This window comes from Oreochromis niloticus, linkage group LG22 (genome assembly GCF_001858045.2).
Source record: "Oreochromis niloticus isolate F11D_XX linkage group LG22, O_niloticus_UMD_NMBU, whole genome shotgun sequence".
In the NCBI taxonomy this organism is placed as follows: Eukaryota; Metazoa; Chordata; class Actinopteri; order Cichliformes; family Cichlidae; genus Oreochromis; species Oreochromis niloticus.
Window position 1 is genome coordinate 35,688,178 of NC_031985.2, and position 16,480 is coordinate 35,704,657.

Consider the following 16,480-nt stretch of genomic DNA (forward strand, 5'->3'; position numbering starts at 1 on the left):
CGGACATAAACCGGCCCGTGGCACAAAAAGGTTGGAGACCGCTGATCTAAATGTTTTCTGAGTGTTTTCATTTTGGATTTAGGAATTTTCAGCCACTCTTCACTTTCTGAGATGTTTTCGATGATCTTTGCATGCACAGCATGTTTAATCTCTCCAAAGATGATGTTCAGGTCATGAGATTATGAGGACAACTTTACATCCCTCAGCTTGTATTTCTTGAAGACATTTATGATAATTAAGGGCTTTGGGTAGTTTCCCCTATGTTGAAGCCAGGCTTTCTTTAATTTCACTTCAGTGACTGATTACATGAGATTTGCACTTTGTTTTTGTGGGCTCTATTCTTCCCCTCAGGGGGGTGTAGACTATTTCCTGGTAGGTAAAAGTGTTCAGTTCTCACATCTTCAGTGCCCAACAGATGTTCCAAAAAAAGCCAGCTTATTCAAATCATGCTCTGCAGACTTAAGACAGGATCAGTGCCATCATCAACACCACCATCTGACTAACTCTGGTAGCCAAGACAGTGGAAACCTTTTCATGATCCAGGTGTCACACGATATGATATGGAGTTAAAGGAACAGCCTAGCTTTTTTCTCAGCATGTGTGCATCTGAGGTGAACATTTTTCTTCTTCTTTTCTTTTCACCTACAGATTTTCAGTAACAGTTTTTGACCACCTTTACAAGTCTTTATTTGGTCCAGATGCATAATTAAAGTTTAGATATTGTAGAAACAATAGTGACTTTTTAAATGGTAATTTATGTGACTTCTGCATGAGATATACTACTGTCATGTTTTTTGCCAGAAAAATCAACCGTATTTGATCTGACTTGCATAAAACTGCAAATTTGCAGTGAATCTGGATGTAAACTGATTTGAATTAGTTATAACTAATTCATTGGGTCAGCTGAGATATAATTTAGCACATCTATTGATTAAAAAGACAGGATTTGCAACATTTTGACTGTAAATAATGGTCTAAAGCAACTGAAAACAAAAATACTGTATGTATGAGAATGTATGAGATAGTAGCATCAAAGTGTGGATTCATTGCACAGAGCGTTTGCCTGTTACAATATAAGGTTAAATACAATGTAAGCCAAAAACAAGGACTGTAATTACTTTTGCACACCCTTTTCCAATTGTGCTATTTGTATTACTACATAAAATATATAACCTGAAATATATTCTGGTGTCAATTATTTTCTTTATTATATGATTTCTCTTTTCTAAAACTGGTTTGCAGGGACGGCAGAAAGGGGTACCTGCACAAAGTAGTGCAGGTGGCCAGATCTGTAGCCACAACCAGGAAACCATATGTTAAAACAACCCCAGGAAAGTAAAAATAATGTCAGCTCGGTATGTTCAATGCTTTGTTCTCAGTGCATAAGGATTCCCTCTCAAGATGTTTGTATGTGTGACCTCTGTGCATACGTCTGGTGTGGGAAAGCCACAGGGCCGAGAAGGTTAGACAGACCCAGTTCAACTATCAGAGCAGCACCTCCTTTGGTAAGCTCTCTGTAGAGGAGTTGACTTGAATCAGATTTGATCAGACTCCCAATCTGACCACTGATTACATAGCTACATGTCATCCTTCATCTGCTAGCTGTCTATGTGTTGTCCAAAAACACAATGTGGTCATTACTGATAACTGATCTGGTCTTATTAGGAGAGTTTTCGTCATTCCACTTTAGATGGTGCAGCTGTCATTTAGAGAAATAAGGATTAATTTATTAAATCAACACTACCCAAAGTAAAGACCAGGAATTAAGAGTTGTAGTCTTACAAGGCTCTCTGCAGCTCCCTCCTCCCCCCATAACACCAAACATTAGGAGACTCTTTTTATGATTATCTGTTTTGAAAAGATTTTATAATCGATCAACATATTGACTTATTTTGTCTAAAAAACATCTGGTGAAGTTAGAGAGGCAAGGTTAAGATGGTTTGGACATAAACAGAGGAGGGACTGTGGATATATTGGACAAAAGACCCTGAATGTGGCAGGAGGTAAAAAAGAAAAACACAGAAAAGATTTGTGGATGTAGTGAAGAAAAATCTGTAAAAGATTTGTGTGACAGAGGAGGATACTCGAGATGGGGTGAGATGGAAGGAGATGATCTGCTGTGGTGACCCCTGATGGAGGAGGAGTGTTATTAGAATAAAACAAATGTGGCTGCAGCAGGATCCTTAAGAAGTCCAGCTGTCATTTTCATGCTCTCAAGACCATGACCTTAATGACTGTCAAGTTCCAGCTTATGTTTCTCAGCTTCTTACAAAATCTCAGCATCTCAATCAGATTCAGGTCAGGATTTTGACCTCCCTCTCCCTGCCCACCTCCTCCAGCTTATCCGAGGGAACACCAAACCACATAGCAGACAGGTCGGGCACGGATCTGGTATCAAGCCGGCACTGTTGGCTGACTTCTGGCATGATAAGATGTATGTCATCCAGATGTGGGCCAGGCCTGGCATAGATGAGACTGTTTATGTCATGGCATGCTATATCTGGCTTGATTATGGTTTGGTTTATGTGGCCCAGGCTCATAGAAAACAGGTCTGGCCCAGATCTGGCATCAAGCTGGCACTTCTGACTGACTGGTGTCATGGCAGGGTGTATGTCAACCAGATGTGGGCCAGCTCTAGCAATGATGGCACTATTTATGTTCCTATTTTCCTATTTTAGTTAGAAGATCCAAATGCCATGTTGCAATACTATACTGCTATGGTAGCCAACGTTTCAAATGCAGGGTTGACAGGTTTGTGAGTGTACACTTTATCCAAAACCTAGTGAGGGTTTACTCATGTTTACCACTGGGTGGCTGTAGCTCAGGGGGTAGCGCAGGTCACCTACTGATCAGAAGGTTAGTGGTTTGATCCCTGGCTCCTCCAGTCTGCATGTCAAGAGTATGAAAGTGTATAAATGTAGTTAGGAAGCACTCAGTTTAGAGAAAGTGTGTGAATGTGGCATGTTGTATATCACACTTTGAGTAATGCGAGAGAGTAGAAAAACACTACGTAAGAATCAGTCCATTCACTCTCTTTTGCACTATTAAGTTCCGGCACATATTGTTATTACATGGCTTGATTAAGGTACACATTAGGCTGACATCTGAGGCCAGAGCTGAAACTGTTCTGGGCCAGCACAGGGCCACCAGTGTGTCTGCTGCTGGCCCATGTGTGGGCCACCTCTGGCAAACCAGACCTGGGCCACCAAAGGGCCGTAATTCTTTGCGGTATGTGGGCCATGTGTAAGCACATTGTGTGGGCCAGATCCGGACCATACCAATTTTGCTATGTGGGAAGGCATTCCCAGGCAGATATAATCTCTCCAGTGTGTCCTGGGTCTGCCCCGGGGCCTCCTCCCAGTGAGACATGCCCGGAACACCTCGCCCAGGAGGCATCCTGTCAGATGCCCGAACCACCTCAAATGGCTCCTTTCGATGTGGAGGAGCAGCGGCTCTACTCTGAGCCCCTCCCAGATGGCTGAACAGTTCAGGAGTCCAGGAGTCCTGTGTGGCCTGGTTCTGAGGGTCTTATTCTCTGTCACTGGCTTACTCTTTTGTATCAGAGGGCCCATCTCTTCAGCCATCAACAGTCATGATGGGACATGTCTCCTTTTCTGATGTTGAGAGCTTTGCTTTTACACTCAGCTCTCTCTTCACCACAACAGACAGGTACAGTGTCCGCATCACTGCAGCCACAGCACCAACCTGTCTGTCGATCTCCCACTCCCTTCTCCTGTCACTTGTGAACAAGACCCGCTTCTGGGTCTTTGGCCATTTTTTCGGTGTCAGAATGTCAGATGTTTCTGGAAGCCTTGGTTTGTTTGCCTGTTTTTTCATTAGGCTTATGTTTTTGCCTAGCTTGATTTCTATTTCTAGATTTATGTTACTCCCCTCACCCCGTAGACTTCTTGGAGATGTACCACATACTTCATGATGTGTTTTGGATCATTGTTCTGCTGCAGAACCCAACTTCAGCTTGATGTCATGAACAGATGGCCAGAAATTCTCCTTCAGGATGTTTTGGTAAACACCAGAATTCATGCTTCCATTTACCACAGAGAGTCTTCCAGGTCATGATTCAGCACAACAGCCCCAGACCACCACCATATTTTACTGTGGTATGATGTTCCTATTGTGAAATGTTGTGTTACTTTTACTGCAGATGAATGGGAAACACACCTTCCAAAAGGTTCAACCTTTGTCTCATCAGTCCATAGAGTATTTTCCCAAAAGTCTTGGGGATCATCAAGATGTTTTCTGGCAAAACTGAGACGAGTCTTTATGTTCCTTTTGTTCAACAGTGGTTTTTGTCTTGGAACTTTGGACAAAAATGACCTGCATGGCAGTCTCTTGTTTTATGTTGGAGTCCATAACAGTGTCCATAACTGAGAGAAGTGAGGCAAGCAGTTCTTCGGATGTTGTTCTTTGGTTTTTTTTTGTGACCTCTGGATGAGTCGCAGGATCGCGAGATGATATCTGGCTTTTGAGAACTTTTTGGTCTACTCTACTTTGTCAGGCGGGTTCTATTTAAGTCATTACTTTTTTTTAAAAATATAAGCTTTATTTTCATTTTTAAATTGGAAAACAAACAAAAATAAACAAACCAACAAAGCAAACAAACAAACAAACAAACAGAAAACTCACAACTATGGCACAGAGCAAGCATCAACAACTAGCCACAACATGGCAGGCTAGTATGACCACAGAAGCACTCCCAGGTGCACACTCTTGTATCTATGCCTTTCAAGGATAACCTCAGACATCCGAAAACCAAACACAAAAAGTAAAAACATAATAATAATGATAATAATAATAATAATAATAATAACATTGATAATTACAGAAAAAATGTGAAAAAAAAAAGTGAGCAAAACAAAAAACACAGAACACATCATGTGAACCCCTCCCACCATCCCCCCACCCCTTTACCCCTGTATGGCTCTCAACCTCATCACATTCGTATATCCAGACAGCCCATATTTACACCTATCTATAGAAACTCTCATGCACAGGACTCAACACCCCCCAAAATAAAACTACAGCATTCAGGAGATCGAGTCATGAAGGCCCAACCGGGGATCAACTCAAGGCAGACCCAGGGGGGTTTGCGTCACCTCTATGATCTGTTAGGTCCAGAGACGGTAGCACTGCCAGGAAGGGGCCCCAGATTTTTTCAAAGGTTCCATACTTCCCTTTTGCACTATACGATATCTTCTCAGCTGTGCAGTAGGACACTAGCTCATTGATCCAGTGTTTCAATGTTGGAGAATTTTCAGATTTCCAATGTAACAGAATACATTTTTTCACTGCTGTACTCGCAAGTAAAATAAAATATTTCTTATGGTAATTCACATTGATAGAACCTGTGTCACCTAGAATCCATAGTTTTGGGTCCAGTTTAATTTGGATCCCCATTACCCTCGAGATTATTTCAATGGTCCGTCTCCAAAATTCTTCTATCACTGGGCAATTCCACAGCATGTGCAGGAGATCACCATCTGTCACCTTACATCTCAAGCATCTGGGAGAATAATTACTATCAATTTTATGTAACCTGTAAGGGGTGTAATATATCCTATGAAGTATATTGAATTGCATTTGCCTGTGTTTTGTAGAAATTAACATGGTATGTGCCTGTTCCAATAAATGGTGCCATTCTATCTCTTCATAGACATAGCCCAGGTCTGTTTCCCATTTTCCTTTTATGGATGCTTTGTTGTGGTCAGGTAACTTTTCATTGATAATAGCATATATAGAAGATGCTATTCCTTTTATTGACTTCCATGGTTTGGTGCAAAGATGGGTTTCAAGAGGAGTTTCTTTTGGTATCTTGGGGAATACCCCTTTGGATTTCTCTTTGACCCACTCTCTTATTTGTAGGAATTTGAAGAAACTTTGTCCTGGAAGTTTGAATTTTTCCTTTAGTTGTTGAAAGTCAATAAATGTATCATTATTGTATAAGTCAGCAACAGTTCGTATATTTCTGTCCTTCCATCCCCGCAATATTGGGTCGGCAATATGATGAGAGAGATCAGGGTTGCCCCATAGGGGTGTCCTTCTAAGAAAAGAGATATTTATTTTCAGAAGCAAGTGAGATTGTTTAATATTAACGAATTATTTGTGAGCTTGGATAGACATTTTTTTGTACCTAAAAATGGAACATCTTTTAATGGTATGGGGTTCACCTCATGTTGTTCTATTCGAACCCATCTAGCCTCACTCCTCTCTGCATGTAGCCATATCCAAATTGATCGGTACTGGGAGGCAAGATAATAGTTCCTAAAGTTTGGTAAATTAAGTCCTCCCCTTGAATACGGGGCCTGTAGAGAGGAGAGTTTGACTCTTGGATTTTTCTTTTGCCATATGAAAGAAGTTATAAGTTTATTAAGCTCTTTGAAGAAACTTTTAGGAACATTTGTAGGGAGACATTGAAATAGGTAAATGTACTTAGGCAAAGTGTTCATTTTAATAACATTAATTCTCCCTATGAGAGATAATGGGAAATCCATCCATCTCTGAATATTAAGTTTGGTTTGCTCCAACAGTTTGATATAATTTAGTTTGAATATTTGATCCTCGGATTTACCAATTTGTATACCCAAATACGTAAAGCCATTATTACACCACTGTAATGGGTCAGTAAGAGCTCTAATACGGCTATCTTGTATATTTAATGGCATAATCTCACTTTTGATATAGTTTAACTTGTATCCTGAGGCTGCACTGCACTTTAAGACACTTCATTAAAGAGGGAATTGATTTAAGAGGGTCTGTTATATATAGTAGGAAATCATCTGCGTATAGAGAAAGTTTATGTTCACTTGTGCCAAATTTGATTCCAGATATGGAAGCACTAGTACGAATGGCAGCTGCTAGTGGTTCGATCGCAATCGCGAAGAGCAAGGGGGAGCTTGGACAACCTTGTCTGCAGCCTGTGGTTAAAGAGAAAGTGCCTGAGAGCACATCATTTGTTATGATATTGGCTCTGGGGGCATTAAAAGGTGTCCTAACATAGCGGGTGAACTTCTCTCCAAAGCCCATAGCTTCCAACGCCCGAAATAGAAAATTTGGCTCAATCCTGTCAAACGCTTTATTAGCATCCATGGAGATTATTAGCAGGGGGTCTTGTTTTTTTTTGAGCAGTGTTCAGTATATGGAGCAAACGTCGCACATTCTCTGCTCCGTGCCTGTTTTTAATTAAACCTGTTTGGTCAGCATGTATTATCTTAGGCATAATGTCTTCCAATCTGAGTGCAATTATTTTGGATAATATTTTATAATCTGCATTTAAGAGGCTGAGGGGTCTGTAAGAGTCACATCTCTGTTTGTCCTTCCCCTTTTTGGAAGTAATGTGATTGTTGCGATTTCCAATGATTCTGGTAATTTACTATTTTCTAAAGCTTCTTTAATCATATTTGTAAGTGGTGTCAATAATTCATTAGAGAAAGCCTTATAATAATCGACTGAGAATCCATCTGGTCCAGGGGTCTTATTATTTTGTAAACACTTGAGGGCTCGGAGTACCTCCATCTCAGATATATCTGCATCAAGCAGTTCTTTGTCCTCATTATATAATTTGGGAAGGGTTATTCCATCTATAGATCTTTTTGCAGCAGTACTGTCAGCCCCTTGCTCAGATTTATACAAATCTTCATAGAACCGTTTAAACTCGGCATTTATGGGTGCTGATTCATCAAGAAGTTTATCATCTTCCGTTAATATTGTCCATATAAATTTGTCAGATGTTTCTTTCTTAATTTGCCAGGCCAGTAGTTTACTTGTTTTGTTTCCAAATTGGTAGTGATATCTAGTTCTTGCCATGGCTGCTTCCGCTCTGCTGGTGCATAAATTATCATATTGCATCCTTATTTTTGTTAATGTATTGAGGTATTCTTCCTTTTTAGTAGCAAAATATTCCTGCTCCAGGTTTTTAATGTCAATCTCCAATTTGGTTATCTTTTCTCTAATTTTTTTAACCTTGTTGGCACCGTATGATATAAACATACCTCTCATATAGGCTTTGAGAGCTTCCCAGATATTGGCATATGAAGAGGAATTTGAATTGGCATCAAGGAATATTTCAATATTAGTGTTCATATATGAGATAAAGTCAGAGTCTCCTAGCATGTAATTTTTAAACCTCCACCTGTGGGTTGTAGGTTGTGAGATGTTGGTAGCCCAGGAGAGTTTGATGGGATTATGGTCCGAAAAAGTAGCTGCTAAGTAGGAGCAATCTATCACTGTTGCCGTCATATTTTGTGGCACAAGAAACATATCAATTCTAGAGTGTGTGTTATGTACTGGTGAAAAAAAGGAGAAGTCCCTCTGGCCTGGATGAAGGTTTCGCCACACATCAATTATGCCTATATCCTTCATACCTTGGTTCAGTGCTATTGCTGCCTTGGATAGTAAAGATGTTTTGGGTGAGGACCGATCCAGAGAAGGATTTAGGACCAAATTAAAGTCTCCACCCACAATATACTGGCCCTCAATTGTAGCCAGTTTCATTATTACGTTGTTAAAAAATAAGGGGTCATCGTAGTTGGGCCCTTATATATTTACCGGAGTTATCTTATTTCTATTTATTTCACAATCTACAAGTAAGAATCTGCCATTTTTGTCCTTTTCGACTGAGTTTAGTTGAAAGTTCAGATGTTTATTAATAAGCAGGGTAACGCCTCTTGCTTTGGAAGTATATGATGAGTAGAAAACATTGCCCACCCAATCTTTTCATAATTTTAAATGTTCAGCATCTGTGAGGTGACTCTCCTGGATAAAAGCAACATCTACACTCTGCCTCTTTAAGTATGTCAGCATTTTTTTCCTCTTAATGGGTGAATTGATCCCTTTAATATTCCAAGATATACAAGTTAGATGAACCATAATTTAAGTTTTTTATATGAATATCTCGGACAGGTAAGTGTCATGGTATTCAACACTGGGGATTTCTGAACACATTCCTGCTTTCCTGAGTTTTGATGTGGTGAAGCTCGGTACATGGGTATAATAGTAAGATACAGCCTAGACCAGGCTGCTGTCTTAACAGTTGTGTAAGCGTGAGTAAAATTTTTGGTAAGAGACCATACATAACCCCAAAACGTTAAAGTAAAAACCTTCCTTATAAAACCCCTGTAGCAAAGTCACATTAGGTAGGTAACTCAGCTAAACAATAGTGGTGGCCCAGGCAGCTGTTAAGATTGAAACTTTAGCCACTCTCGGTAAAATATTTACAGCAAAGTACTGAATTTTACAGTCAGATATAGAACATAACTGTATAAGAGACAAATAAACTGGTTGTCATGGTCATAAATACACACAAGATCTGTACTTTTATGAGTTCGTACACATTATCTAACTGACTAACGACCAATTATTTCTATTAGTTATCAAATACCGGATTATTAAGTCATATCTCCAATTAGTCTGAATACATGAGGATGGAGAGTTTCTAAGATAAGATAAGATAAGATGACCTTTATTAGTCCCACAGGTGGGAAATTTGTTTTGTTACAGCAAAGTGCAAAGTTATGTAGCAGAAATTAGAAAACACTGGAAAGCAATAAAAATACAATAAAATAAAATACCATATACAATAGAATAAAATAGAATAGAATAATATATACAATAGAATAAAATGGAAATACAAATACTATATACAACTGAGTAGGAAAATATAAAAATACAACTTCGTCAGAAGAAGAATTGCACATATAGCAGTCTTATTGCACATGTGTGGGTTTGTGTGTTTGATCAGCTGCAAAAGTCTTTATTGTGGAGTCTGACAGCAGTGGGGAGGAAAGACCTGCGAAATCTCTCCGTCCCACATCGTGGGTGCCGCAGTCTCCCACTGAAGGAGCTGCTCAGTGCTGTCACAGTCTCATGCATGGGGTGGGAGATGTTGTCCAACAGGGGTGACAGCTTAGCCGCCATTCTCCTGTCACTCACCACCTCCACTGGGTCCAGAGGGCATCCCAGAACAGAGCTGGCCCTTCGGATCAGCCTGTTCAGTCTCTTCCTGTCCCCAGCAGAGATGCTGCTGCCCCAGCAGACCACATCGTAAAAGATGGCTGAGGCCACCACAGAGTCATAGAAGGTCTTCAGGAGTGGGCCCTCCACTCCAAACGACCTGAGTCTCCGCAGCAGGTACAGCCTGCTCTGCCCTTTCCTGTACAGGGTGTCTGAGTTATGAGTCCAGTCCAGTTTGTTGTTCAGATGAACACCAAGGTACCTGTAGCTGTCCACAGCCTCAATGTCCATACCTTGGATGTTCAGTGGTTGCAGTGGAGGATGTTTGTGCCTGCGGAAGTCTACCACCAGCTCCTTGGTTTTACTGGCATTGATCTGGAGGTAGCTCAGCTGGCACCAGTCCACAAAGTCCTGAGTCAGTGCTCTGTACTCCCTGTCGTCCCCATCAGTGATGAGGCCGACTATTGCAGAGTCATCAGAGAACTTCTGCAGGAAGCACTGGGTGGAGTTGTGGGACAAGTCTGCAGTGTAGATGGTGAAGAGGAATGGAGCCAGAACCGTTCCCTGTGGGGCCCCCGTACTGCAGACGACCCTGTCCGACACACAGCCCTGAGTCCTCACATACTGTGGTCGGTCGGTGAGGTAGTCCAGTATCCATGCTGTGAGGTGATGGTCCACTCCAGAGTTCTCCAGCTTGTCCTTCAGAACCGAGGGAAGAATAGTGTTGAAGGCACTGGAGAAATCAAAGAACATGATTCTCACAGTGCTCCCAGCGGTCTCCAGGTGAGCGAGGGAACGATGTAGGAGGTGAATGATGGCATCATCCGCTCCAATGCCAGGTTGGTAGGCAAACTGAAGTGGGTCCAGTGATGAGCTCACCAGGTGCCGAAGCTGAGCCAGGACCACCCGCTCCAGGGTCTTCATCAGGTGGGATGTCAGGGCCACCGGCCTGTAGCTGTTGAGGTCCTTGGGGCGTGAAGTCTTTGGCACTGGTACAACACAGGAGGTTTTCCAGAGCTGTGGGACTCTCCCCAGCCTCAGGCTCAGGTTGAAGAGGTGCTCCATCACCCCACACAGTTGGTCCACGCAGGACCTGACGACCCTCGAGCTGATGCCATCTGGGCCCGCTGCCTTCTTGGCTTTAATCCTCCTCAGTTCCCTCCTAACCTGGGTGGTTGAGAGAGACAGGCTGGAGCCTTGTGTTGAGTGTGTATTGGATGCTGTTGTTGGGGGTGGGGAGGAGTGAGCAGGGTGAATAGAGGAGGTGTGAAGTGTCTGAGGTGTCAGAGGTGGAACAGCAGCAGTGGGGGTTGGTGAGTCTGCAGCCGATGTTGGAGACTGCCTCATGGCTGAATCAAACCTATTAAAGAAATGATTCAGTTCATTTGCCCACCTCACATCCCTCCCAGGCAGAGAGTTCTGATGTTTATGTCCCGAGATGGTTCTGAGGCCTCTCCAGACTTCACCAACGTTGTTTTGCTGAAGCTGGTTCTCCATCTTCTGCCTGTAGCTGTCCTTCCCATTCCTTATCAGTCCCCTCAGCTTTCTCTGCACCCTTTTCAACTCCTCCTTGTCTCTGGATTTGAAGGCCCTCCTCTTTAGTGATGGTAAATTCGATTCTTTTTACTGAATCGAGTTTTAATGAGTCACTCACCAAAGTGAATCGGGTTTCTTGAGTCATTTGAGTAACTGAGTCAGTTGACCAGAGAGTGCAAAAATTTCTCTTTTAATGTAAATCCGCTCACTCGCGCCTCCATCTCCTCATCCTGCTCCGAAAGCGCATTAAGAGAGGATTCAATTTTCGTCAGGGTTGTTTGTATGTCGGACGTTTTTTTGTCAATGTGGTTTGTGAGGTCCTCTTTAGTTTCCTTGATAGCGTTGAGAAGTTTGCTAATTGGCAATTCCTCCTCCCCATCCGCCATATTTCTTGTTGCTACTGCGTGCAGGTGCCCTGAAGTTTTACCCGTTTTCTTTCGTTTTGAGTGTCGAAAATTATAACTTGCCATACAGAAGTTTCCTTAGTAACTTTGCCTCTTGCTATAGTCCAGAATTATATGAGGGCAAGTCAGGATAAAGATAGATTCCTGGGCCTACCGCCGAGAGCTCACGAATACATGTCTACTCTCCTCCGCTGCATCCCCTATTTAAGTCATTACTTGACTGAGAACAGGTGTGGCGGCAATCAGGCCTGTGTGTGGCTAGAGAAACTGAACTCAAGTTTCCAAAGATGTCATTCACCACTGTTAATTTATGTTATAAAATCACTTTTTCACACAGGACCATGCGGGTTTGAATTTTTTTTACCCTTGATATTAAACACCTTCATTTATAAACTGCATTGTGTGTTTTCTTGTGTTATCTTTGTCTAATATTTCAATTTGTTTGATGATCTGAAACATTAAAAAAGGAATTTAGGAAGATGGCAAACACTTTTCCACAACACTGCATGTTGATCAGGCATTTTGTTTAAATTAGTTTTCTGTTGAGAATTTTATTGATTTATTATCATTTATTTTATTTTATTGTGTCTTATTCTATCTCTATCGTGTTTCTGGGTCAGTGTGCCCAGCAGTTTCAGTTTTTTAGACTTTCAAGCCTGTTGATTGTTGGTGTGTGTAATGTTTATAGTTGCTTCATGTATTTTTAGTGGCTTTGGTCTTATTCTTAGTCCCAAGTTGCTTTATTTTAATTTCTTGACCTGCTCGTATTTCCTGATGCCCAGCCCATCCATTTCTCTGTTGGTGTCTCCTGGTGTCTCGTCTTCTGTGCAGGGGCACCTCAGGGGCAGCAAATTTTGGGGGGTGGCCAGTGCCCCCCTGGATCTGCTTGGTGGTGCCCCTGCTTCTGTGAGTAAAGAGAAATTGATGGCAGAGATTCCAATTTATGAATCTGCAAATAAATTGATTGAATTTCCTGGTCCTGAAGAAGAGACTAAATATTCCGTGGCTTCTGTGGACTACTCCTGGGTCTGGTAACTTGATTGTTTCTCCATTTCTTGAACTTTCATATAATGTTAGTGAAATGAGCATTTTGTTTCTGATCGGAGTGATGAAGGGAATGAGTTTTCTGTGGGAGAAAGTATAAGTGCGTATTCTGTTTTTGAGTCCACTGATAACAGGACTAAGTTTAATGAGTCTGTGTGTTCAATATTTGGGAGAAAGACTGTGGTTTCTGTTGCTGTGTCAGAGAATGAACTGTGATTAATAAAGTTACGTGTTGTGGTTTAGAACCTATGCAGGTCTGGAACCTGTGCATAACAAGACTGATTGTCTTTTTGTGCTGGTGAATAACAATAGTATGTCTGTTGGGCCTGACAATATGAACTCAGAGACAATGGGTTGTGTTGATCAGCCAGCTCACTCAGAGACTGCCTAGACTGTTGAATGTAGTCCTGTCTCAGAGATCACTCACTGTGTTACCTTGTCAGAAACTACATATGGTGCTCCAGAGACTGCTTACATTTCACAGCCTGCATCCTCAGAGGCTATTGCTCCACCCGGGGCCTCCCCGGAGACTGTGTACCCATCCTTACTCCAGGCTCAGCACAGTTCTCACCAAACCCCTTTCCTAGGGTGATGGTGGCCAGGCTCCAGCCACAGCTTCAGCTTCCAAGAAGGTCTGCGTATCATGCGAAGCAGCCTGAGTTGCCAGAGGAGTGGCTGTGAACCCTGCACAGTTCCAGGCAGGCCAACACAATCTGCTAGACCCTGCTGAGCATCCTTCTGAGAGGACTATGCACCCTACTCAACAGCCTGACTCATCTAGGACTGGGAGTCCTGCACAGATCAAGCTTCCAGGGAATCCTGAGCCTCAAGAGTCCCCAGAGAATCTAAGGAATCTCAAGCCTCTAGTATCTTCAAAAAATAAGGAACATCCAGCATCTCGAGCCAGTGGGCCCTGCTCCACCTGAGTGCCCAGATAGCAAGGAAACATTGAAACAATGTTGAGTCAATATCAGGTGACGTCATTGAATCAACGTTGAAGTGTGACGTTGACCCAACGTCACTCTTGCACCCATTTTTAATGTTGAAACAACGTCAGGTTTTGATGTTGAATCAATGTTGAAACCTGACATTGATTCGACGTTATATTTTCTAACACTGTTGACATTGAAACAATGTCAGATTCTGATATTGAAACACTGTTGAGCTATGGTATTGATTTTCCACCTCTTTCGTACAGTTGCTTTTTAATGAAAAAAAACAAAAAAACAAAAAAGGTCAATAGACATGTATCATTTGCAAAATACTTTATTAAAAGACAAAGTTTCCTATTTACATTTCTATGTTTCATGTCACTTTTTATTATTTACTCCGGGATGGGGATGGATGATGTGCGTCCTGCGCGCCACCCGTACGATCTGGAGCATATCTGAGCCATTTCTGGACTGCTTGAGCAAAGACCAACTCAGACATAGAGTTCGCCCCTACCTGCTGCGCCAGGCCATCTAGGACAAAAATAGACACACACACAAAAAAAACAAAGACAAAAAAAGGGAATTAGAGCACATGAATAAGCTCTTGTTAATTGTCTTCAGCAGGGAGAAAGTATGTAAACTCCTAGGCTGATAAACATGAAAGTCACCAGGCGGAAATCAGCAAACTGCCGCATTTGATACCCAAAGAGCTATAAGCTGAAAATGTGATATGTCTTAGCATGGTGTGCCGTGTATCCTTTAAAAAAAAAAAAGAAAACATGGGGTCCTCGGGCTGTACAAAGTGTACAACCCGAGGACAAAACAAGCCGAAGACCAAAGACTCCATCTCCAGATTAACCGGACATGAAAGTCTTGTTATTAAAAAAGACAAAGTAATATAGCAAAAAACAGACATAGGAAATGTGAAACACACCCAGCACATCAATTGATCCCTTTATTGTTCACTTTAGGTTCATAAAACTACAATAAATGTTAAAACTTACCAAATATGCATCTGCACAGCGCTGTCTCTTTAAATGCCCTTTTTTGCTTTGTCTGGTCCTTGGTTTTTTTTCCCTGCCCAGTTGAGCACAGAGGCCAGCTCCTTTGTAATGGCATAAACCATTACACGGCGGACTCGCACCTCCAGTGTGGTCCAGCAGCACCAATCAACGCAAAGCGCCTCACCTATAGACACATTTTATGAGATGGAATTAGTGTGTCTCATGTCTTAAATGTGTATGCAAGTGCTTGTGTGTTTACTTCATGTAATTGATGATAGAAACATGTCATTTAGTTTTCCCTAAAGCCTGATTTTCAAGTCATACAAAGAATAAACCAAAGTATTGGCAGTACAATGTATTTCTATTCCCTTTTGTTGGATATTCATTTGTTAGTTCGTGTAACTGCTAAAAGTGTTTACTAGTTTTTGCCTGTCACATATATTTGTTATACCATGTAAACTGTGAAATTCCAAGATTTTCAAACTTGCCTTGTAATAGTGGCCTCACAGAGTCTCTGGAATCTACAGGAAAAAAAAATCACAACAAGATGACATTCAGGAGTATAAATTGTTTTTTTTTTTAGATAAGAGTACAATGACATTGTGATGCAGCTTTAAAGCTTTTTTTAAAAGCATACCATCTATAGGGAAGACATCAGACTCTGCATGCTGGCGAGATCGCAAAGCTGTGTCGGTTTGTGCCGGAGTGGCGAAAGGTGCCGGAAGCTGGGTGGGGCATTATGATGGTTGCTATCAGTGGTCTGGGGGGCAGACTGTGGAGTGATGAGGGCTGTTTAGAAAAAGATAATTTTTTAAGTATTTAAGAATACAGACAACTTGTCAAAAAGTTTCCTCGTGTCAGACACAGATATGTACACAGACACTAGACAGTATTTTATTACCTGGTATTTTCACTCGAGGGGCCTGGGGAAACAGTTTTTTTGTAGGTTGCTCATCCTCTGAGTCCGTATATGTGTACAGGGGATTTGGTCTAAAGAAAAGAAATTAAAAACGGTCTTAAGTAATTGTAAATATGCTTTTGGCATATTGTTTCCTAAAGTTAGTTTGATTTCTAACAACACACACAGGAAACAGAGACGTGCAAGAAGGTACAGTACACAATGAATTTTTGAAGTGCACAAGTGTACACGGCTTTGCATTTTTAAAAAGTTTACAAACTTCCACTTTTTGGACTATATTATGTGGTGATATTGCAGTATGCAAGCACCACAGATATGTATAAAAGACAAGATCATAAATTCTTAACAATCAAAGATATGTTTGTGAATAAAAAGGTTTTACTTGTGCTTTCTTTTAAGACTGGTCTGTGTTTCTTCTTCGGACTGAAGGTCAGACGTATCACAGCGTTCACGTGGATATCTCTGACGACTGCGTTCTGCTTCGTGAAATGTGCCTGGAAATACAAACACAATGTACGGCCAGACATACATTACGTGTGGACAAAAGGTGCAAACGCATAGAAAAATCAGCGTTTTCAAAAATACGCTGGTACGTGTGGACGTAGCCTTATTCATTATTCAAGGCACAAACGGAAAGTCATGTACGCGTGCAACGTAAAGTTAGGTCAGCGTGCA